This window comes from Podarcis cretensis, assembly GCF_951804945.1.
Source record: "Podarcis cretensis genome assembly, chromosome: 2".
Classification (NCBI taxonomy): Eukaryota; Metazoa; Chordata; class Lepidosauria; order Squamata; family Lacertidae; genus Podarcis; species Podarcis cretensis.
Window position 1 is genome coordinate 30782695 of NC_137171.1, and position 22265 is coordinate 30804959.

At 46.3% G+C, this 22265-nt stretch overlaps 2 protein-coding genes across 3 annotated transcripts in view; both read left to right on the top strand.

Moving 5' to 3' along the window:
- The window catches only part of RBFOX3 (RNA binding fox-1 homolog 3), a 352350-nt gene that overhangs the window by 246293 nt on the left and 83792 nt on the right, over positions 1 to 22265 (top strand). Inside the window, exon 3 of one of the 2 annotated variants that reach the window (XM_079965578.1) lies at positions 9956 to 10005. The exons of the other annotated variant lie outside the window; for it this stretch is intronic. The gene's annotated coding sequence lies outside the window, so the exon portion shown is untranslated. The remainder of the gene's footprint in view (positions 1 to 9955; positions 10006 to 22265) is intronic. 2 annotated transcript variants of the gene reach the window in all.
- The window catches only part of CANT1 (calcium activated nucleotidase 1), a 164040-nt gene continuing 149433 nt past the window's right edge, over positions 7659 to 22265 (top strand). The window contains exon 1 of the mRNA XM_079965555.1: positions 7659 to 7669. The gene's annotated coding sequence lies outside the window, so the exon portion shown is untranslated. The remainder of the gene's footprint in view (positions 7670 to 22265) is intronic.

Here is a 22265-nt window from a genome sequence, read left to right on the forward strand (position 1 = left end):
TGTAGCGCTTCAGAACTGTGGTTTCATATAATATGCAATTTTGTTCAATGAGGAAATCCCCAAGAAAGCCACAGAGAAAAGGCTAGCTCCTCTCAGAGGAGCTAACCCATAAAATACGAGGGGGTCATTTCTGGTAACACGTATGCCAGTATCTCAGTGGCTTGGTTCTGAAAGAAGTATTCTTAGAAATAATAATATATAGAATTGTAGAATTGTAGAGTTGGAAGGTACCACAAGAGTCATCTTGTCCAACATCTTGCAATGCAGGAATCCTTTACTCACAACCCTGAGATTCAGAGCCTTACGTAACAAAAGATGAAATTTGGAGTGCTATGCTCAGTGTCTTAGCCAGCCAGCCTTACCCTCTTTCAGAATTCCATTTTACCCCCACCCACTCACCACAATCTGCCAGTAGTCTGAAACCACTGAGCATGTTTAGAATTCATTGGACTGTTTTTGCATTGTCCCTGCCCCCACAAAAAACAGTGGTACCTCGGGTTACAGACGCTTCAGGTTACAGACTCCACTAAGCCAGAAATTGTACCTCGGATTAAGAACTTTGCTTCAGGATGATAACAGAAATCGCACGGCGGCAGTGGGAGGCCCCATTAGCTAAAGTGGTACCTCAGGTTAAGAACAGTTACAGGTTAAGAATGGACCTCCAGAACAAATTAAGTTCTTTACCTGAGGTACCACTGTATAGTTTTTGTGATTTTTCAAGAGCCTGCTAGTAATTTCCTCTTGTGTGTGGTCTGTGGTGCCGTTTGGACTACATAAGAGTCCATACTCACCTCTGAACTTTAATAACAGGTGGAATAGCAATATATACTTAAGGTCCGATCTGTGCCCTCTCGCTTTGCTCACGGTGAGTCATGCTCAGTGCTCTTGCAAACACCACAAGAACTCTCCCTGCAAGCTACTGATTGCGGGAGGAATTTCAGCAGTGGAGGAACTTGCTCATCCCCATAGCGTTTATGTGGCTCTTTCAAAGCATTCGGAATACTTGTACATTATCTCAGTAATGCTTATGACTCCAAAAAAATAGGTGAACATTACCACCCCTGTATGTCAGAGAGTGAGGCAAGACAAGGGAAAAGCTTCCACCGTCAGCCACTGCAAGACACCACCAAGCATCTTCATCCATTGTGGAGACCAACATGCATTAGAAAAGAAAGTGAGCATGCAAAACTCATGCAAATATATCAGGTGCCTGTAAGGGTTTTTGGGGTTTTTTAAAGGATTAACCCTGCAGGACAACATTTACCTTTTATAGGTATCCACTTCTATATCTATATCTCTGTCTATATCGATATATATATATATATATATATATATATATATATATATATAAGATAAAACACGGTCTACCAGCATATGTCTCATTAGATCAAAATGAGGTCTTTGCCAACAGAATTCTTCAAGGATTTGATCTATAATTAATGTAATATGCAAACTTTGAAAATTATAATACAAATTGAAGCACATATCCATCCTTAGTGCGATTCTTTGTTACACAAAACCATTTCTGTCTGGCTAACCTTTTTGCTACATCATCCATTCATTTGTCCGCCCTCCCCCTTTTTCAAATTCTAAAAATGGCATGCAGGCAGTATGAAATTTATTAGGCTCTTTAACAAGAAACTAATAAATTGCCCATGGCCAGAACTTGCCAGACTTTTATCTCTCCAAGCTAGCTAGTGGATTGGAGGGTGTTGGCTGTTTCCCGGCATCTGCTTAGCTTTGCTATATAAGGCATCCTGCCACTCTTGATAGTTCAAATGTTAAGGGATTTTTCCTCCTCTGAAGACCTGTTCTCCTGACCTTCTCCATGGCAGCTGTAGCCCGTGGCTTCTACAGTTTCCATCTACCTCCATGATGACTTCCAGGCACATCAGCCTGCAGTGATGTGTTGCATGCCGCTACCTCGCACTCAGCTGGGCTTAGCAAACACAGAGGTGTACCAAAAGCTGGTGTGTGAGCTTAGCATGTGGATGAATCATGCACACGACCACCTGATGTGTCCAGAAGATAGCAAAGGCTGAAAACTGCAGCTGTCAAGAACTGGGCGGTGGGCCCTGAGGCTTGTGACCACAGCAAGGATGCAGAACTTGTGACCACCAGATGCCATCAGCCCCAGCAAGCCTGGCCAGCGAGCAAGAGAGATAGAAGCTGTAGTCCAACAACATCTGGAGTGCCGCAGGTTCCCCATCCCTTCTCCAGCAGCCTGTGCACTGAATCATAGAATCATAGAATTGTAGAGTTGGAACAATACAGAAATCTCAACTGAAGCATCCATGGCTGATGGGCTTCCAGCCTCTGCTTAAAAACCTCCAGTGAAGAAAAGTCCATCACCTTCCAAGGGAGTCTATTACATTGCCGAACAGCTCTTACTGTCAGAAACCTTTTCCTGATGTTTAATCGGAATCTCCTTTCTTTCCACTTGAATCCATTGGTTCAAGTCTCCGGAGCAGGAGAAAACAAGCTTGCTCCATCCTCCATGTGACAGCCCTTGAGAGGTTTGAAGATGGCTATCGTATCTCCCCTCTGTCTCCTCTTTTCCAGGCTAAACATACCCAGCTCCCTCAACTGCTCCCCATAAGAGTTGTTTTCCAGACCCTTGATCATCTTGGTTGCTGTCCTCTGCACATTCCAGCTTGTCAATATCCTCCTTAAATTGTGGTGCCCAGAACTGAACACAGTACTCTAGGTGTGGTCTGACCAAGGCAGAATAGAGTGGGACTATTACTTCCCTTGATCTGGAAATGATACTTCTGTTGATGCAGTGAGCCATGCCTGTTGCACCAACACTCTTGTTAATTAGGTGAGCTAGTTAAGAGCGGGGCCACTCAACAATGCCACCATCCTCTTAAACACATCGTCCTGCTGTGCCCAGAGGACTGGTGTAGCGCACTGATCACCCTTGATTCTCATGAGCTAAGCACCTCTCCTTCCAACCATGCAGTGGGCATATTTGAGGGCCTCGCTTTTTATTGGGCACTTCAGATACTTCTCTGAGGCACGGATGGTGCATTGGGGTGAGCTTGGGGTGTACGCGCAAAGGAAGGATGGGAGCTCTGACAGACACCTTGATTGATTGAAGCGGTTACTTAGAGGCTCTCTCTTGTGTATGATGGATATTTCTCTTTCTTAGAAGAGGGGAGAAAGATGACACATGATTCCCCCAGCTCTTTCCTCTAGCGGCACTTGTGCGATTTACATTAAGGCCTATAACCGGGGTTGGAGTAAATGGAGCAGGTTTGCAATTAGTTTTCAAAGTACTTATCTCATTAAAGTAAATGAATTATTGATTTAGTGACACTCATGCTTTTAGTGAGCGGCACAGAGCCATCACTGCTCTGTTCTGCAGCTCGGCGAGCCAACGGCCAGCCCCAGCAAACTTGCTTTGTGTGTGGTTTTTCCCCTTTCCCCCTTTTTTCTTTCCACCCCCTTCCTCCCCACCCTCAATTTCTAATATTTCCTGGTTCTTATTTAGCTTTGTAATTGAAGTGGATCCATGTCAGAAGGGAGCGGTGTGAGGATTGGAAGCCTCCGAGATTAGCTTTAAAGGGAATCATTGGAGAAGCGGCCGAAGGAAGGAAGCCCCATTATCTGAGTAGGGCACTTTGTTCTATTTGGGAGCAAGTCCCAGTTGCCCAGTGTGTCAGGGAGCAGCCTCTGCCAGGGACAACTGCAGCAATTCTGCCTGGCTCTCTCTGCCAGCCTTTTCCTGGAGTGCCTGCAACAGCGACAGAAGTCTGCCCATTTGGGGAGAAGAACCCAAGGGCAGAGTAAAGGTCCGTGCCTGTCGATTCTGCAAGGGCATTTGCTGGGTGGCACGGTACTGGCACAGGCATGGGGTCATGACCCCAGAGAGATGGTTTAGCATGTCATTTTCTTGGCTTTCCCTTCTTGCCTGCACCCATTCCAGGACTTTGCGGGTAAGGAATCCAAGCCTGAGAATTGAAATTTGCATAGAGGAGCCTAGACGAAAGGTTACAGAACTACCAGGGCTAAGCCAAGTGCTTCTAGTTCAGGACGTTGTCGTGGCATCAAGAGGCAGCTTTCTCTTGCCCAGATATTAGATGCTGCATTAATAGCAAGGGAATGCTCCAAATATCTCCATCCATCCTGTGTCCTTTCCACTGCCCCCACAACTCTGGCCACCCTGCCTGTAATGTCTGGAGTGAGGAACAGTGTTTTTACGAAGCCACCATCATTCTGGGGTGTGCTAGAATGTGATGCCAACATGTGAAGGAGAAAATCCATTTATTTGGGCCTGGCTGGTTTGACTGCTTTACCATGCTAGCTCCCCATCTGTACCCTTGAAAGCGAAGTATTGGCAGGTGGTTTTATGTTCATATTAGCCTTGCAAGCTTATTCACTGGGTTTTTTTCTGAAATAACTGGTGTCCAACGTATGTGCACGTTCCTACACAGTGCTGCTGGATCAGACCAAAGGTTCATCTTGCCCAGCATTCTAGCAGCATCTAGCCAGATGCCCCTGGAAAACCCACAAGCAGCCATTGGAGCCAGGTGGCAGAACCTTGCATGAGTTCACTGATGTGAAAAAGAACTTTCCTCTATCTGCCTTGAGTCTGCTGCCAGTAAACTGCAGTGGGTGACTCCAGATTATAATGTTATGAGAGACAAAGATATCCTCTACTTTCCCCTTTTTTGGAGAGGAGGCCGCTTCTGCTTTCTGTGAAACTGGTGACCTTTCAGAAATGTGTACCTCAAATCTCCAAAGCTCAAGGCAGCTTCCTACAGAAAATAAGCAAGAAGAAGTTAATACGCACCATACAATCAACAATAGAAGCAATGCAAGAACGCAGTGCCCCCACCACCCTGCCAGTGTCCGCAAGCCTTTCAGAAGGGAAGGGTTTTGCATCCTCTCTGAACAAATAAACGACGAACCTCAGTAGAGAGGCTGGAAAAAAGGCCTTACATCTTCCCCACAGATTCCACACTTCATGTGGTCTGGACGCAGAGGCCACACAGAGGTTGCCCTGCAGAACACAAAACGGTCTCTGAGGTCCGCTGGTTCCAAGCCAGAAAGGGCTCTAAAGGGTTACAGCCAGCAAATGAATGGGATACCTGTGCAAGAAAAAAAACAATTGCAGTGTATGATGACAATCCCGCTTCCTCGCCCTCCACCGCAAGGTGGCTGCTGGCCAAAGTACCCTACCAGGACAAGCTGGGCTAGTGTACTAATTATTACTACATTTATGACCACATGGTCCCTGGGCAGGATATATATGTGGGAGGGGCATTCTAAAATTCACATAATTCACACCGAAACATTGAACACTATTCCGTGGAAGGAGTTGACCCCTTTCAGTTCAGACTACTTACCGTCTTTTTCGCTCTATAAGACGCACCAGACCACAAGACGCACCTAGTTTTTGGAGGAGGAAAACAAGAAAAAAAAATATTCTGAATCTCAAAAGCCAGAACAGCAAGAGGGATTGCTGCGCAGTGAGAGCAGCAATCCCTCTTGCTGTTCTGGCTTCTGTGATAGCTGTGCAGCCTGCATTCACCCCATAAGACGCACACACATTTCCCCTTACTTTTTAGGAGGGAAAAAGTGAGTCTTATAGAACAAAAAATACGCCAATTGTGCCTTCAAGGCCTGGAGAAAGAGGTGCCTTTTGACCTGCCAATGGAAAGCAAATAATGTAGGTCCAAGAAGCACCTCAGAGTGGAGGCCATTCCTTCTTCCTCACCACGGAGAAGACCCCTTAATGTGCCCCACCACCCCATCACTAGGGTAAGGTAGTGCAAGTAGGGCCTCTCCTGCTGGCTTTAATCCACTGGATTTTCTCCTCCCTACGTGTCATGCACAACTAGCGTGAAGAGCAATGTTTGCCTATGTTGCCTGTGCAGAGCCCTCACCCCAGCGGTTCTCTGATTAGCTGCTGGAAACATGGCCCCCTTTCCCTGTGCAAAAGCTCTTCTCATTTAATTAAAAGTGTTGACATTGGGACCAGCCAACCCACCCACCTGAGAATGCACCGATAAATTAAACATTACGCTTTTAATGGCCCATAAAGAAACTCTCCACTGTTGCTTGTGCATGGAGAGGGACAGAAAATAGGGAAGAGGTAGGGGGCAGGTTATATAGCCAGATAATCTGAGCTAATGAATTTAATTAAACAGCAACATTAATTTTGGTGTTGCAAAGGAGGAGGAGACAGGATGTGGGACATAACAGGAGTACTTGAAAAGCCTAACAGAGAGGGAGGGGAATGGCGAAGTGGACATAGTTTACTTGGAGGGTCTTTGGTTCACTCAAAGCTGCTGCCCATGCGGTGATGGTGGTACATATTTATATAGAGATATATATGTGCTGTGTTTTAAAAATATCTGTTGTTTTGTGGAATGTTCTAAGTGTCTGAGTGCACAGTTGGAGTGGACAGGCAAAGTAGAAATTACTGAAATAAATAAAGCTCTAATGTTGCCCCCTGCTAGGCACAGTAGCAGCCAGTGTGGAACCATTGAGTTGCTTCAATTTACCTGGACAGTATGGGTCGGGGAGGAGTGGCAGGGAGGTCAGGGCTCCACTGGCACACTGGCGGAACAAATCTAGCCAGCCTAGGAAAATGCCTTTGCAGGTAGGGATGGTCCAGTGTATAGGAATTTTTAAATCTGGAGCAGGGGTGGCTAACCTGTTCCCCACTTCTAGATCTAGATCAGCAACCCTTTCAGCCTGGGGCCGGTCCACCGTCCCTCAGACCATGTGGTGGGCCAGGCTATATTTGGGGGGGGGGGAGATGAACGAATTCCTATGCCCCACAAATAACCCAGAGATGCATTTTAAATAAAAGCACACATTCTACTCATGTAAAAACACACTGATTCCCGGACCGTCCGCAGGCCAGATTGGGAAGGCAATTGGGCCGCATCCGGCCCACAGGCCTTAGGTTGCCTACCCCTGATCTAGAGGCTTGAATTTGGTACTAAACCCTGCCATGGATTGTCCCCTGTGACCATGGTCAAATCCTCTACATAGGTTTTGCCACTTGGGAAAGTTATAAAGTGTACCTATGTCTTCCTTGGAAATGTTTTGATTTAAAAGAGACAAGCAGGCTGATAACCTGGTGTTGCTTGGGAATTCTAAGGAACAACGACAAAAAAAAAATCAGTGCAGTTTTGAAATCAGTGGTTAAAATCAGCACCGTTTAGAAAGGTTCATCTGGATTCAAAACGGCACCCAAACATAGACAAAAACCTCCTTGATCTCAGGAACCATCATGCAAACTTTGCAAAATTTTAAGAAGCGCCCAAATGCATAGTTAACAACTTTCCACAATATATAGCAAACAAGAATGAAATAGTAGAAATAACAAAGAATCTGGAAGAGAGAGGGTATACTAAAGGATAAGGAGAAATCACTTTGTAGTAATAATAATAATATTAAAAAAAAACTTGTGCTAAATAAGACTGGTCTTCAGGTATTTCTCTCACCTCCTATCTTGCATGAAGTTTGTTGTGTGTATCCTATCTACAACTTTGCATGCTCAAGAAGCACCAATAACCAGCAGTCTTCACACCATAATCCTCTTTATCTGGGTGGCCTTTTCCATCTCCAAACTGCCCTTTCTCCCAACCCGAGTAAAAGCACTGGCTAATTTCAAAGGAAAGAATTAGCTAGGAATCACAAGGGAGGGAGTGCTCAGGACCTTGGGTGGAGACCCCGTCAGTAGCTGGCACCGTTCATCACTGACTGCTGTCCTGTGGCAGGAGGAAGATATTGAATTTCTTGCTCTGATTATAAGCAGCAATGTGTGTGACACTGAACTGTATTGCATTAGCTGCCTGCAAATTTCCTTTTTCTTTGTTGATTCCGCTGTCATGGATGTTGCAGATACTGTAGTTGTTGTTGATTTTGGGTTGTTGTTTTCTACTCTCTTAATCCCTGCCTTACTTGATCGTGCAAGAGTGAACTGGAACTCTGTGCTGCACAAAATTCTGCCTGCTCACATGATGATGTAGTACTTAGTCGCACTCTACCCCTCACACGAGCTAACCCGGCTGGTAAGATTTTTGAAGGATGGCTGGCCATTGAGTGTGCAAAGGTGCCTGCCTTGGTAGAAGTGAGGATTTGGTAATAAATTGTTATTGGCACTGCCATCTCACCCCCTTCTATTATTTATTTCCCTAGGGTCTTGTCAATATGTCTGGGTCCCTAAACACTCCACTGTCAGGATTCGCTTATGGGAGTGCAGGGAGATGACTGATCTCAGCACACGCACCCATGGGATAGATCTGAGACCTGCATCTCAGCCACAGAGGGCCCAGGGTCTTCATTTAGCAAGTGGGTTTTTTGGTTTTTTGGCAGAATGAGGGCAGCACAGAGTTTCTTTGTAGTGGCCATGTTACTGCCAGGCTGAGTTGCAGAGGAGAGCTTTCTGGGCAATTTCCAGGGAAGCCACAGTGATGGGGGCGGATATTATTACGGCATTAATGGAAGCGAGCCCCGGCCTAATGAGCTGTGATTCTCCCTGAATTGGGTTCACAGAGGCAGGAATTTCCATAATTGATCTCCATACCGTATGTCACACAATCAGAGCACCCAGGAATCCTTAAAAGGTGGCGTTGGCTATGAGTGCAAGGAGCGGGCAAGAGTCAGAACTTATCCTCAGCAACAATTTGCAAAGAGGACCTTCTTCCAAAGCAACTGTGGCTCTGAGGAAGCAAAACTCCAGAGCTCAGTAGCAGATGCAAAGGATTTGTTGCTCCAGTAAAGCCTGTTCATATGTTTGTGCTTCAGCTGGGAGCACATCTCTTCCAAAAACTAATCCATTCGCTTAATTTGTACTTGTATCTCCCTTCGGCACAGAGGTGTTCACAGAGTTGCATGGATTGCAAGAAGCAGAAAACTAGAGGGCAGGACTGGCCCACCCATGAGGCAAGTTGAGGCAATTGCCTCAGACAGCAGGAAACACAGGGGCAGCAGATCCCGATGTAGCTCTTCATTCCCCCCTTGTTCCTAATGTAGATCTTCACTCACCCTTTCTTCCCTGGAAGACAGGGGAACGCCATTTTGTGGTTCACCTCAGGTACCAAAATGTCTTGGGCCGGACCTGCCTGAGATGCACAGAGCACTTTGTTAGCATTCCTCAGTCAAGGTGCTTAACTTCTATGCCTTCCTGTAGATCTGAAGTTCACTTATTGCCCCCGGCCTTGCATCCCACCCAAATAACTGTAATGACTGATTTCAACTAGAAAATAGCCTTTTGACAAGAATCAGCATTTACGTATGGCATGCCTGAGTTGTTGAAGAGAGGGAATTGGGGTCATCGGAAGCAGCAATGCACAGGCATGGCCTCAAGATGGCTTGGGACTGCCTATGGTCGTGAGGATATTAGCACATGGGAAACTTGAGCCTTTAACACAGTGTTTCCCAAACTTGGGATTCCAGCTGTGTTTTTTTTGTGTTTTTTTGTGTGTGTTTTTTTGTACTACAGTTCCCATCATCCCTGACCACTGGTTCTGCTAGCTAGGGTTGATGGGAATTGTAGTCCAAAAACAGCTGGAGACTGCTTTAACATAAAAGAACAAAACAAAGCATTGCATCTTCTGGGTAAGTAAACAACCTACCACAGCTTAGCTTTGCAGCAGTGTGGTTGTGAAATTAAATGGCTCCTCTGAGCTCATTCAGGAAAAAAATGTAGGGTCATGCATTTGTAATAAAGAGGTTTAAACCAGAACATGGCAGGCTTCATTCAGTGCCCTCTGACCAGCAGCTGGCTCCTTGGTTGACTTGTACAAACAGGAGCATGGATCATATTGCCGCTCTGTTTCTGAAGCCTGGGCAGGTTTCCGGAATCTCCTAGGAAGATAATAACGCATGTTCGGAAAGAATGTTGCCAGTCAGCAAGCAAATGGCATCGACCGTGGGTGTGTTAGCCATAACAATAATTGATTTCAATTCTTCCTTCTCTTCCCTTTCTTAGAGAGCCCAAAGTGACTGAGCACCACGGGGGAAGCTTGGCTGATTCCAAAGGTAACACAAGAACTTCCTTTCCTTGACACAGAAGCCTGGGGGTGGGGGGAGAAGGAGAGGCTGTTGAGGGGAGGCCCCCTCTTCACCCAAGTGTGAGTCTAGGGACCACTTTGGTTTGCTTAGGCATAATTCACTTAGGAAAGGCATAAAATGACAAGATCATTGTTCTCTAGCAGATGCACACAGGAGAAAGGTCCACGTAGGTTCATATTTAATCTCAAAAGAGAAGAGCGTTTGGTCAGCTGCCATCTGCTGAATCTGCTAAATCTTATCTACAGTGCTAGTATCCCAGAGCCTGGAAGTGAAGCTAACACTTGGTAATGTTGTGGTGGTAGTAAATTAATGATGATAATTGATCATCGTTGTCTTCGTCGTCATCATTGCTTCCAGATGACTTGTTCGTTGAGCATTCATCCTGCTTTGCTTATTTGTAGGGAGATTAGAAAATGTCGGCTGTTTTTTGAGCATTTACTTGAGTTGGTTTGCAGCGAGGTTAGATGAGGCTGCTTAAAAGCAAGTGTCATCCCACGTTTTCCAGTACACTTTCCCATCACTTTCCTTACCACAAAAAGTCAGATTTTTTTGGGATGTGAGTTCGTTGCATGAGAGTTCCTACTTAACTATAAATGTGCAAACTGAATATGCTGGTGTGTGGTTGAATCCCACCCAAATTAGTGACAGTCTGGAAACACCTATTAATAATAATTGATGTAAGGTAGACCTGTGTTATTAGGCATACTTGTATCACAAATGAGGACTGAGGAATGGCTGCCTGAAGTCACCTAAGTGAGTTCACGACTGAGGTGGGGTTTGACTCATGGGCTTCCTGGCTCATAGCTTACAAATGTACGTAGCTACAACGCCAGATCAGTCTTTGGAAAATGAGGAGGGATTAAACTCACTCAATATTTTTGCTGGTACTTTAAGATAAATGACGAATGAGTTGCGCTAGCACCATGGGGCTTTCCCCTCTCTTCTCCTCACTCCCACATGCCTCCCACATTCCCCAAAACAACTTGGTGGGGGGCAGTAGACACACACACACACACCCCGAGGAAGGAGAGGGGAGATGGTTCCATCTGACAAGCAGAAATTCTTGTGCTGACAGAACCATCTCCTAAGCTCCAATTTGAATTCCACAGTAAGTGTTTTGAAATGTTTTGTGAAATGGATTTGTATTCTTAAATGTTGTAGCCGCTTTGTGGTGGATTTCTTCAAAAAGCAATGTATAAATCTCACAAACAAACAGATAACGGCTCAGGATCATAGGCTGCCCACCACTTCATTACAGTGATAGTCATCCCCAAGGTCAACCAGAGTGGTAGAGATGAGATGTGTGGCTTTACTTTTGCTTTGTTTTAAAGTGGATAGTTGAGAATTAAGATGATGGTGATGATTATTATATTACTTCTGTATAATTATTTCAGTAATTCTACAACCACCCCATAGGGTAGGCTAGGATTGTTCTTATTACTACTACTGTATAAGCTCTTGGGAGAGGTTGAGAATAACAGCTTGTCCAAGGTCACCTAATGTATTCATGGCAGAGGCAAGATTTCTACTAGAGCAAGCATTGCCAGCTTGGTGCCCTCTTGGCACTCTCAGCTCCCATCATCCCCAGAAAATGATGAGTACAGTGGTTCAAAATCTGAATGGCACCACTACTCCCCAGTTCCCAATCCATACTCTGATGCCGCACAGTTACACAAGGCAGTTGTGTAAGTCCTTCTCCTTCTCCCAGTCATGTAAAACGTCAGACGCAGTATTCTTGCACTCTGAATTTCCTCACCCCAGCTCTAAGGCATTGGCAAATGTTTACAAGGCGCGCACTTACCACGGAGCCTGCAGCACACCCTAGCCTTGTTCTCCTAGAGGTGCCAGAACTGAGTTCTAGTGGGTTCCAGTTGCAAAAAAGCCCTGGCCCTCAGCATCTCCACAACTGTAGCAGAGCTCCTTCTTACAGTCACATAACCACCCCAACATGAACAGCAGAGCCCTGTGGGAGGTTAACTCTGGGGCAATGTACCTTGGAGAAGCTGAGGAGTTTGCTTGAGGTCTGTAGCAAAACTCGATTCATTTGCTAGTTTAGTGTGAGCTTCCCGTCTGATCTTTTGATTGGCACCATTCAGGGTCGTTAACCAAGATGACAGTCCAGCCTGGTGCCAAACAGGTGTGTGCGATTTCCTAGTGTGTTAATTGCAGATGGATTGTGTGTGTTCATGTTGGACAAAGTCATTTATCACCGTGCCACATTCTTGCTGGAGTTATTCATGCCCCAAAAAGTACACAGCCTGAGAAGCCTGTGCCCAAGGATGGAGAACGGGGCAAGAGGCACACACGTGCCACAGAGTCTCAGGCTTTGGTGTCACTGGGACAGTCATCACTGAGCAGTCAAGGTCTTGGCTTGTAAGCACCCAGCTGTCAGTAACTGCCCTGCCTTCCATGCAGAACACCAGCATCCTTCTGACATTGTAGCTGATGGAGGGGTTAATGTCAGCCCCTGATCCGTAATTTAGGAAGGGCAAGAATAGCTATTCACTGTGCTGAACTCTGGAGAATTGCACACTGGGGTATAATCCAATAATGTAAAACAGCAGCTGTGCCATAGACCAATCAAATCATTGTATGAATTAACGGAGAAGCAAATCAAAGGCTACGCAGCAGAGCACTTGGCTTGATGATTGTATTCCCGAAAGGACCAGGCCCTCTCCCCCTAGGAGAAATTTGAAGGGGGAAGTGGGGTTTAACAGGTGCAAGTCCCCCATTGCCATCATGCTATGTTGGGGGCGGGGCGGCAGAGCTGTGCCAATGGGATATGTGAAATCTTAAAGGGATAGAAGCCCCTGCCCTTTTTTAGAGTCTCACCCTCCTCTCTGAAGCACACAGTTCAAGTCCTCTTCACATGTGCATATAAGAGGCAGGTGGGGGGGGGGCTTCACTCCTCCTGGGCTTGGCAGGAGCAGCAGAAATTCAGCACACTTGAGCGGGACATTGTGTATGCTATTGAGAAAATCAGGTGGGGCTTCATTCACTTAAGGCATTTCGTACCATTTCTGGGGCGTGTATCCTGCCCTGTTTAATTTTCCCCTCCTTTGTGGACAGAGGAATAATGTGGCCTGATGTCCAAATACATTAGCTTGGCGTTCTAGGGGCAATGGAATCATCCAAGGCCCCAGTGTTCAGCTTGCTAAATGTTGCACAGATGAAGTTGATGCTGCTCCATTTCTGTGTCTCCTTTCTTCCTGTTAGCATCTCATATAGCAGGCATAGGCAAACTCAGCCCTCCAGATGTTTTTGTCCTACAACTCCCATGATCCCTACCTAATAGGACCAGTGGTCAGGGATGATGGGAATTGTAGTCCCAAAACATCTGGAGGGCTGAGTTTGCCTATGCCTGTCATGTTACATAATGCACGTTACAGTGTCCTTATGCAATGCATTTTGTGGTTACTAGCAGCCAGCAATGAGAAGGCGGGTAAACTCATGGTGTGGTGTCACAATGAAGGGCGGAAAGGGAGGTGGTGCGTTTTGTAGCATCTAGTCCTGCTCTTGGGCCATCAGGAGAAGCTGGAAACTGGGCTTCCCTGTCTCTTCACTGCTCTTCGGTCCAGAGACACCCTGTGTCTTGAGAAAAAGAGAAGAAAAGAAGTTAAATGGGCCATCACATGAGAGTTCTCCTTTAAAAGTCACTGGGGGTTCTCTCCAGAATAAGGGCTGCCAAAGAATGGACACTGGGCTCCGGCAGACAGTGGGTGCTTTGCCAAGAGAATGAAGGTTACTAAGGCAGGCCGAGAGTGCAGCCTCCATTTTCTGGTTTGGAGGAGTGTCTTGGGCATGAGGTTGCTAACAGTAGAGGGCGCCGCGACACACAAGAGGCCATCTGGGTGCTGGTGTACAGCTCCCACTAACCTTTCTTGGGGCCTTCTGGCATGCAACTGCCCCTGAGTCTGAAGCCCTTGCATAGTCCAAGAGCTTAGCGTGGATTGAACAATATGGGCAAAGCACAGGAGAGTTAGCCAGTACTCCGCAGCCTTTGATGCCCAGGTAACCCCATTTCCCGCCTCATAGCCATAATCAGAAACCCCAGCCTAGTAGAGAGATGTGCTCTCCCCATCAGCGATAAAATGAACACCCTGTTTGGGTGGGAACCCTCACAAAACCTCCCTGCAGCTGTGAGCATGGCACCAACAAAATTAGCAAGAAGATACAAGATCAGGTCCTTTTGGAAATCAGCTTAGCTAGCAAGCTTTTTGGGACACAGACTTCCCCGCACAGTTGACACAACGAGTGTCTGATTTTAGTTAGGCCTCGAGGCCTTTATTTTCTATAACCTTGGAGTTGGGAGAACTGAATCTCTTGTCAGCCTGAAGGCTCGCTGCCCTTTAAAACAGGGGCTGTCTGTGTCACCAGCTGCCCTTGTCCTCCTTAATCACGGCAAGACCTGCTTATGGTAACAAGCCAAGGGCCAGAGAGCAGCAAGAATGCCTGGAGGCTCGGCACCAGCAGGGAGGAAGCTGGCACCTCACAGGTTAATTACATGAGCGGCCAGTTTCCTTATTGACAGGGTAGCTTGGAAAATGCTGAGGCAGGACATACACTGCAGAGTGTCAGAGCGGCGGGAGCCTCCGCTCCCAGCTGCCTCTCTCTTTCTCTCTCTCTCTCTCTCTCTCTCTCTCTCTCTCTCTCTCTCACACACACACACACACACACACACACACAAACACGCACATACATAACACGCATCCCCACGGCACAGAGCCTCCACCCCCACCCATCCCATCCACGGCAACCTGTCAAGTGAGCCCGCTTGTCCGTGAGCTGAGGCGCCTCTTCTCTCACTGGAGCCACACATCCGGCCAGCAAACCCTGTGCGGCCAGCCAGCCAGCCTGCCCGCCCTGCTCCAGGAGCTCTGTGGGAAGAACAGGTCTGGCTTGCTTCCCTCCCTTTTCCCTCCAAGGGGCTGGTGTTTTCGTGGTTAACCCCACAGAAAACCCAACCTCCTGTTGTCAGGATCTTGCTCCCTCGTCTCAGCTGCCGCCCTCCTGGAAGCCACCAAACCCCCAACCCCCACCTGCAATTCCTTCACCAAGTTGGCACGTCATTTGCCCATGGCAGTCTCCGAGGAGGCACGCGGTGGCCTGCATCTGGTGTCAACGGGACAGCACCTGTGAAAGGAGGGAACCCCGGTCAGCATCCCAGGACGGAGAGAGCCAGGGGTCCGGGGAGACACCCAGCGGCCTGGGCCGGACCACCTCTCTGTGGCTCTGTGGACATCCCGGCTGCCAGCATGATGATGTATTTCTGGGTAGGTCCCTGCTTTGGGCGAGTCCCGGTTACCTCGTTTACATGTTGTTGCTAGTTTCCAGAGTTTTGTTGGCTGTTTGGAGGTGGGTGTTGGCAAGCAAGGGGTTTTGCTACTTCCTCATTGGCTGGTGGGAGCGGGCCTTTGCATTTATTTTCCTGTTCCACCCCCCTCCCCAATTCTAGGATTTTGCTATGCGCTCTGGATGGACTCTTGGTTAATCTGTCCAGAGGATATTCTTCGAAGTGTTGTTGTTAGCAAGGTGAATTCTCTGGGTTTTGTGCTTAAAAGGCCACTAAGGGGCCAGGGCCTAACTGAAGGTGTGTGGGCTCTGCAGGCTTCTCTGGCACCTTGTCTCTCCACCCTGTTCTTCTCTGGAATCACAGCCGATGGCAGCTGAAGCAGTAGATCTCTGTTGGCCAGGCAAGAGCCAACTCTATTTGTACATATTACTTGGAAAAGTGGAATATGCTGGAATTACAGGTGAACCATCGCCTGCTGTCCTGGGAGTGTGTCTTGTGAGTGGAGGTTAGGACAACTTACAGGATCTTTCAGCAGCCCTGCCACTTACTTCCCTGTACCTTTCGTTATCAGTGTGCCTGAATTCCCGACAGATTAGTCCGCACGGAATGAAATCTGAGGCCCCCTAATTCATTGTGTGTTCTGTTCCAAGCAGAACTCCATGTCTTCTCCGGCTTTCTCTTCTGCACCATTGCCCTCATGCAAAACTGGAATACGTGCAGTGCAAGGGGGGCAGTCTGCTACTGAAAAAAAGGTACCGAGCAGCTGGATTATATGTGGAAAGGGCCTCTCTGAGCACTAGTCCTTTAAGCCGTCAGCATCCTCCTTTTAAATCTACAGGATACTACTGAACGCTCAGACAGGTGAAGAAGGAAACAATTATGAAACCCAAGAATACACTTCAGCCTTGACTGCACGTTATCGGGGTGAATGAGGGCCTGGCTGGGAATGGAGTGTAGATTGAAGATGAATGGACCTTAGTGCCCCAGTGGCAGGTGTTAACTTGTCTTAACATTTCCTGAGAAAGCCAACTCCTTATTCCAAGAGCTTTGTTGGAGGTGTTTCTCTATCTATGCTTGGCAGTTCCAAATTCTTATGAGAGTACTGTGTGGAAGGAAGCTGCTGTACTTCCTCTTCCCCCAACTTATTGCCCAGGCAGACTAGAGTGTTTGATTTTATGTTTCTCAGCTCAGTAGCAGGGTGCTTCCAGATGAGCTGTTCATTGATCGTTGATCCTGATTTGTTTGAGGGACAACTATCAAAAGTGTCACCCCACACTTTCTTGTGCATTTCCCCATCACTTTCCTTATTGCTAAAAGTCCGATCTTTTGAGGAAGTGGGCTTTGCTCAAGACTCCCCAAACCGCTGTAATTGCAGGGCAAAACAGTAACCATCTGGAAGAACCTGCAGTCAAGGCAGTAGGGTTAGATCTTGAACAAGAATTTGTAAGACTTTGTTTCACTTGCCTCCCAGTATTTTTTCGTCGTAATGCTAATCAATGGAAAAAATTCTAAATTTGCATATAGATTTAGATGAATTAGCATATGCAGATGATTAGTATTTAAAGGAGGGGCGTTTTTTGCTATGGCAGGCAGTAACTGGCAGAGACCAACAAGAAATGGATTTTGAGGTTGCTCGATAAAAATATCAACCAGTGTGTGTGGCTGATACCGAAAAGCTAGATTCAATTCTGGGGGTCCCTAGAAAATGAATTGAAAACAAAACTGCCAATATGATAAAGCATTTATCCAAATATGTAGTGCAACTGCACTTGAAATGCTGTTTGGTCGTCACACCTCAAATAAGACTTAATGTAGGACTGGAAAAGGTGCAGAAGAGGGCAACCAAAATGATTGCTAGAGCAACTCCCCTCAAGAGGAAAGTTTACAACATTAGGGTATTTTAATTTAGAAAGAAAGGCAAGCAAAGCGGGACATAATAGAAGATTTTACATGGTGCAGAGAAAGTGGAAACAGAGAAGCTTCTCTTGCTCTCAAAATACTAGAACTCAGGGACATGCAGTGAAGCTGAAAATCGGAAAATCACAGAACTCATAGTTATGCTATGAGATTCAATCTCACAGGAGTCAGTGATAGCCACCTACTTAGATGACTTTGAAAGAGCGTTAGATGAATTCATGAAGGATAAGGCTACCAATAGCTACTAAGCATGACGGCTGTATGTTTACCTTCAGTATTAGAGGCCACATAAATCTGAATACAATTCTCCTGGAGAACAATGGGATGGGGCTGTTGTGTTCTGGTCCTTCGAGCTTCCCACAGACATCTGGTTGGCCACAGTGAGAGCACAATGCTGAACTAGTTGGATCTGTGGTCTGATCCTGCGGGGCTCTTCTTACATACTAGCTGTATGACATTTGTTTAAGCGACTTCAGCGAAATGAATCTGAATTTCTGTTTTACTTCAAATGGTACTTGTAGACCCAAACTAGGAAAGGTCATCATACACTAACCCTTTGCTGTAGGAAACTTTGCCCTCCGATATCCAGGCTAGGTTCAAAGCAGTCTTCATCAGTCTTCATCCAGCCTTTTGGACTGCACGGCAACTCTCATCAGCAACAGCAAGCTGCCTGGGTCTGATGGGAGTTGTAGCCTAAAATATCGGAAGGGCACCAGCTTGGCAAATCTACTTTAAAAGATGGGGCCACGAAATGCATTTGCAGTCCAAGAGAATGACCAGCACTATTGCTGCCCAGTCCCTGAACACGTGAGCCTGACTCACAGTTTCCCTGGCTGGCTGGAATAACACTTGCAAAAAAAAATGGCAGTTGGACTGTGAAAGTGCAGTATGAATTAAGAATGGTAATGGAGCATGTGCAAAGAAGACTGGAAAAGGCAGTCCCTGCCTAGGCTTGGTAACAGCATTATAATGAATAGAAGTGGCTTGTGTGCTTTTGAAAAATGGGTGTTCTCATAGGCCCAATTTAAAAGAAAGGGGGGGGGAGCTGCCATCTGATTCACAACAATTTTCTTACCCTGTAAAAACAATGCTGGACCTTCCTCTCCAAGCTTGTGTATTCAAGGCTAATATGTGATCCATGTATACAGCTATAACTGGCAGCACCTTCCACTATCTCAGCAGCTGAAACAACCACAGGAATTATATTTGAAGGTACTGGGGATTACAGTCGTACCTTGGATCTCAAATGCCTTGGCTCCAGAACAAATTGGCTCCCGACTGATCGAATCCTGCAAGTGAGTGTTCTGGTTTTCGAACGATTTTCGAAAGCCGAACATCCGACGCAGCTTCCGATTGGCTGCAGGACGCTCCTGCAGCCAATCGGAAGCCGTGCCTTGGATTTCGAATGGTTCCAGGAGTTGAATGGAACACATTCTGTTCAAGAACCAAGGTACAACTGTATTTAGGTCACACATTAGAATCGTCCACATTAATGCATATTGCAGAAGGCCAGGGCTGTTTGTATGAGAAGAAATAAATTACATAAACTAGACCTGTGTGCCTCCCTCATGCCAGTTTGAGGGGTGGGGGCATGAGTGTGCAGGAAGCACACTTTTTGATCAGTGATGAAAATGAGAGACAGAGAGATCTTTCTACAAAGAAGGGTTGCAAGATGCCCCTCAGGGCTGATTCTCACTTTGCATTTTATACTCAGGAATGCATGCACAGAATTAGCCACATGTCTAAAAAGCTCAGTAGTGACAGGCAGGAAAGATCAACCCACAGCTTCTGAACTTTAAAAAAGTATTTTGACTATACATATGTCCATTTCTTAGCCTTTATATGTTATGCATATGTTAGTTATGAACAAAACATAAAGCAAGACTTTTCCTTTATTATAAAACTTCCTTTATTATAAAACTTCATTGGCAATGTGAATTCCCAAAAGTCCTTTATTTTTTCATCTCGGTGGACTGTTATAGGTCCTTGGGTCCGATATGATTTTCCCTAGGAGTTTAGGAATGAAGCTGAGCTGTGCATAGGGACAGGTTCTCTCAGCTAGCTGAATGGGATTGGACAGTATGGTTTAAAAAGCTGTGAGTAATTCTGATGATATATAGGATAATCAGCGTCAGAAATCCCTTCTTCCCCTGTGCTCTTCCCTGACAAGCCATGGACCAGAGGAACAATCAGGTGCATTGTACGGGCCCATGACAAAAATGCATAAATGTATAGAACGTCTCTGGGCAAATTAGGGTTGCTTTCAGGAAACCCACTTATTGAGCTTCCATCCTGATTGGTTTGCTCAAAGCTTGTAGGGAGGTTAGACAAAGCCAGCTATTGAGCGTTGGTTATACAACACCCCATCAAGCAATCATTGCCCCATACTTTTCAGTGCATTTCCCCGCTTATTGCAAGAAGTCCAGCTTTGCAAAAGAGGCCTAAATCCACCTTGACTGTTCGGTTTGAATTTGCTGCCATGGGATTGAATCCCATGGCGAAAGAATAACAGTCTGGAAGCACCTTTAGATGGCAGGAGGAAGGGCACCTAGCCAGCACACAAACACACCTAGGTGAGTGAAGGGGCAGGAGATCTGAAGCCCAGCCCAGAGACTTGGAGCTCAGGTCCCCTGAGCCATCCCCTAACAACACCTTGGACGGCAGGGTTAGGAAGGTGGGTGATTGTTTCAGCTACTCAGGAACCCCAGGCTTGGCCAGACCCTCAGGGACTGATTCAGTGAAAGCCAATGGCTTCGAACTGTAGTATGGCTAACTTACAACATTTTCTCCAGGGTGGTGCAGATCTTCTTGCAGCTGGGTTATAAGCGCAAATAACTGCAAGTGGCCTGCATCAAGAGAAGGGGGCTGGCAGCAGGTCTCTTCTCCTTTATGGCAAAACAAAATGAGGAGACAGACAGATCATTATTATTTAATCATGGAAAAGGAGAAGCTGTCATCCATGAGCCCAGTCCCTTACTTCTTACCTCTCATACAGGTAGACTGCTCCCATGAGCAATTATGTGTCTGGGTAAGCCTGTTGAATTAGCACCTGCACCACCAGCTCTGATTCCAAGCCGATGATGGAACTACAGCCGTTTGGCTGTCGTTTGGCAGCTGTTGCTATCTGTGGTCACCATTGACCACAGTGCCTAGGACATTCTGCAGCAAATAGCTAAGGAACTATCCCTTTTATAATGATAACAGCAGAGATCTGAACATCTCCACAAACCAAAGCTGGGTGTCAGAGTGGTACAGCAATAAAAGAGATGAGAAGCAGAAAGGGACGTGCTTAGAAATGAGTTGAGGTGTGCAGGAAGTCGGGTGCAACAAGTGGTGATCTTGAATTACCCTTTGACTCAAATCAAAACACCTTTGAAGTGACCGTGCAAAGAGCGGTGCCGTCAGGGCAAGATTTTGAAGAGAAGGGAGCTGAACTTGCAGGAGGGCCACCCAACGCAGCATTATTTTGAAGTAATGCTCCCCGTATAAGACAGCTCACAAGGCCATTAAGTCCACTGTTTAAAATTATCCCCTGCTGTGCGTATCTCCCTGTGGTCATTGCAGAACACAGTCCTGCAGTGCCAGCCTCAACCCCCTCCACCCCTAGATTTCCTCCGCTACCATCCCACTTCCAATAGGCATTCCTGCATTGCCTCAAAGCTTGATTTGTGCTCAGTATATTCTCCTGAAATGTTTCCCGGAGCTTGGTTCTCATTTAGGATCACAACCAGTCCTTGCAAGTACATTCGCACAGACAGTACATAGTCAGAGGTGATTCAGCCTGTGCTTGTCTCCAATTAGCCAGAGCCTTGACACTAACCACTTCACTACAAAAAATAATATATCACACACGCAAAAAGTGGCTTATTTAACTACTTGGCTCGTGAGTACCACCAAATGTGGAAAGTTGCTTTGAGTATATGTATTGGATCTGTCTTTCTCCGACTGATGTGAGAGAAGGTTCTGCACAAGTATTCCAGTTCAATTACCGGAACATAAGTGGCGGGGAGGAAATGGGAGTAAAAAGTGAGGGTGAAACCTAGGAATTTTTCAGTGGGTTTGGCTGCAAGCTGGCTGTTCACAGCACCAGAGGCCAAGCTTCGAAAATTAGTAGCATGTGTTCTTCACTGTTTAAATTTTCTGAGATTTCCCTTGTTGTTAGATGGAGGCATCGAATCTAAGGTTTTTAAGGCCCAAGTGCTAGGAACTCTAGCTATTATCTGGGTAGGAGCAGAGGGACCGCAAGGCAAGAAGGGGCTGAAGCCATTGGTTTGAGTCCTACCCAAAGCAAACAAGCTTGCTCCATCTTCCATGTGACAGCCCTTCAGATATTTGAAGATGGCTATTATATCTCCTCTCAGTCCTCTTTTCCAGCTAAATATTCCCAACTCACTCAACCGCTCCTCATAAGGTTTGTTTACAGACCCTTGATCTTCTTTGATTGCCCTCCTCTGCACATGTTCCATTTGTCAACATCCTTCTTAAATTGTGGTGCCCAGAACTGGACACAATATTTCAGGTGTGGTCTGACCAAGGCAAAATAGAGTGGTACCAATACAACCTTTGATCTTTTGGGGGGGAGGGTGCTGGGAAATGTGTTTCAAATGCACTTTAAATGTATGGTGTGTACACAGCCTCTATTACTCAGTTATTGTGAGTAAGCCTTTCCTAAGGGGGTGCTTCTGTTTCTTGTCACACAAACCATAATCTCCATGGCAGTTGTGAGTTTTGTGTGGGTGATGGTTGCTGAAATGTTGTGGCCATCTAACAGAGCATTCCTGCATTTCTACTAGTGGCACAATATCTCCCTGCACAACCTATTTTGTTTATAGTTGCTGTTATTGCTGTTTCCTTAGAGGCGAAGCCATCTTCCACTCTACAACTCAAACTCAAATATGCTAAAGGGCTTGTCTAGCCCTCTGCAGTGCAACCCTGTTCATGCCCGCTCAGAATTAAATCCCATTACGTTTAATGGAACTTACTCCCAGATAAGTGTGCATAAGACTGCAGCTATGGC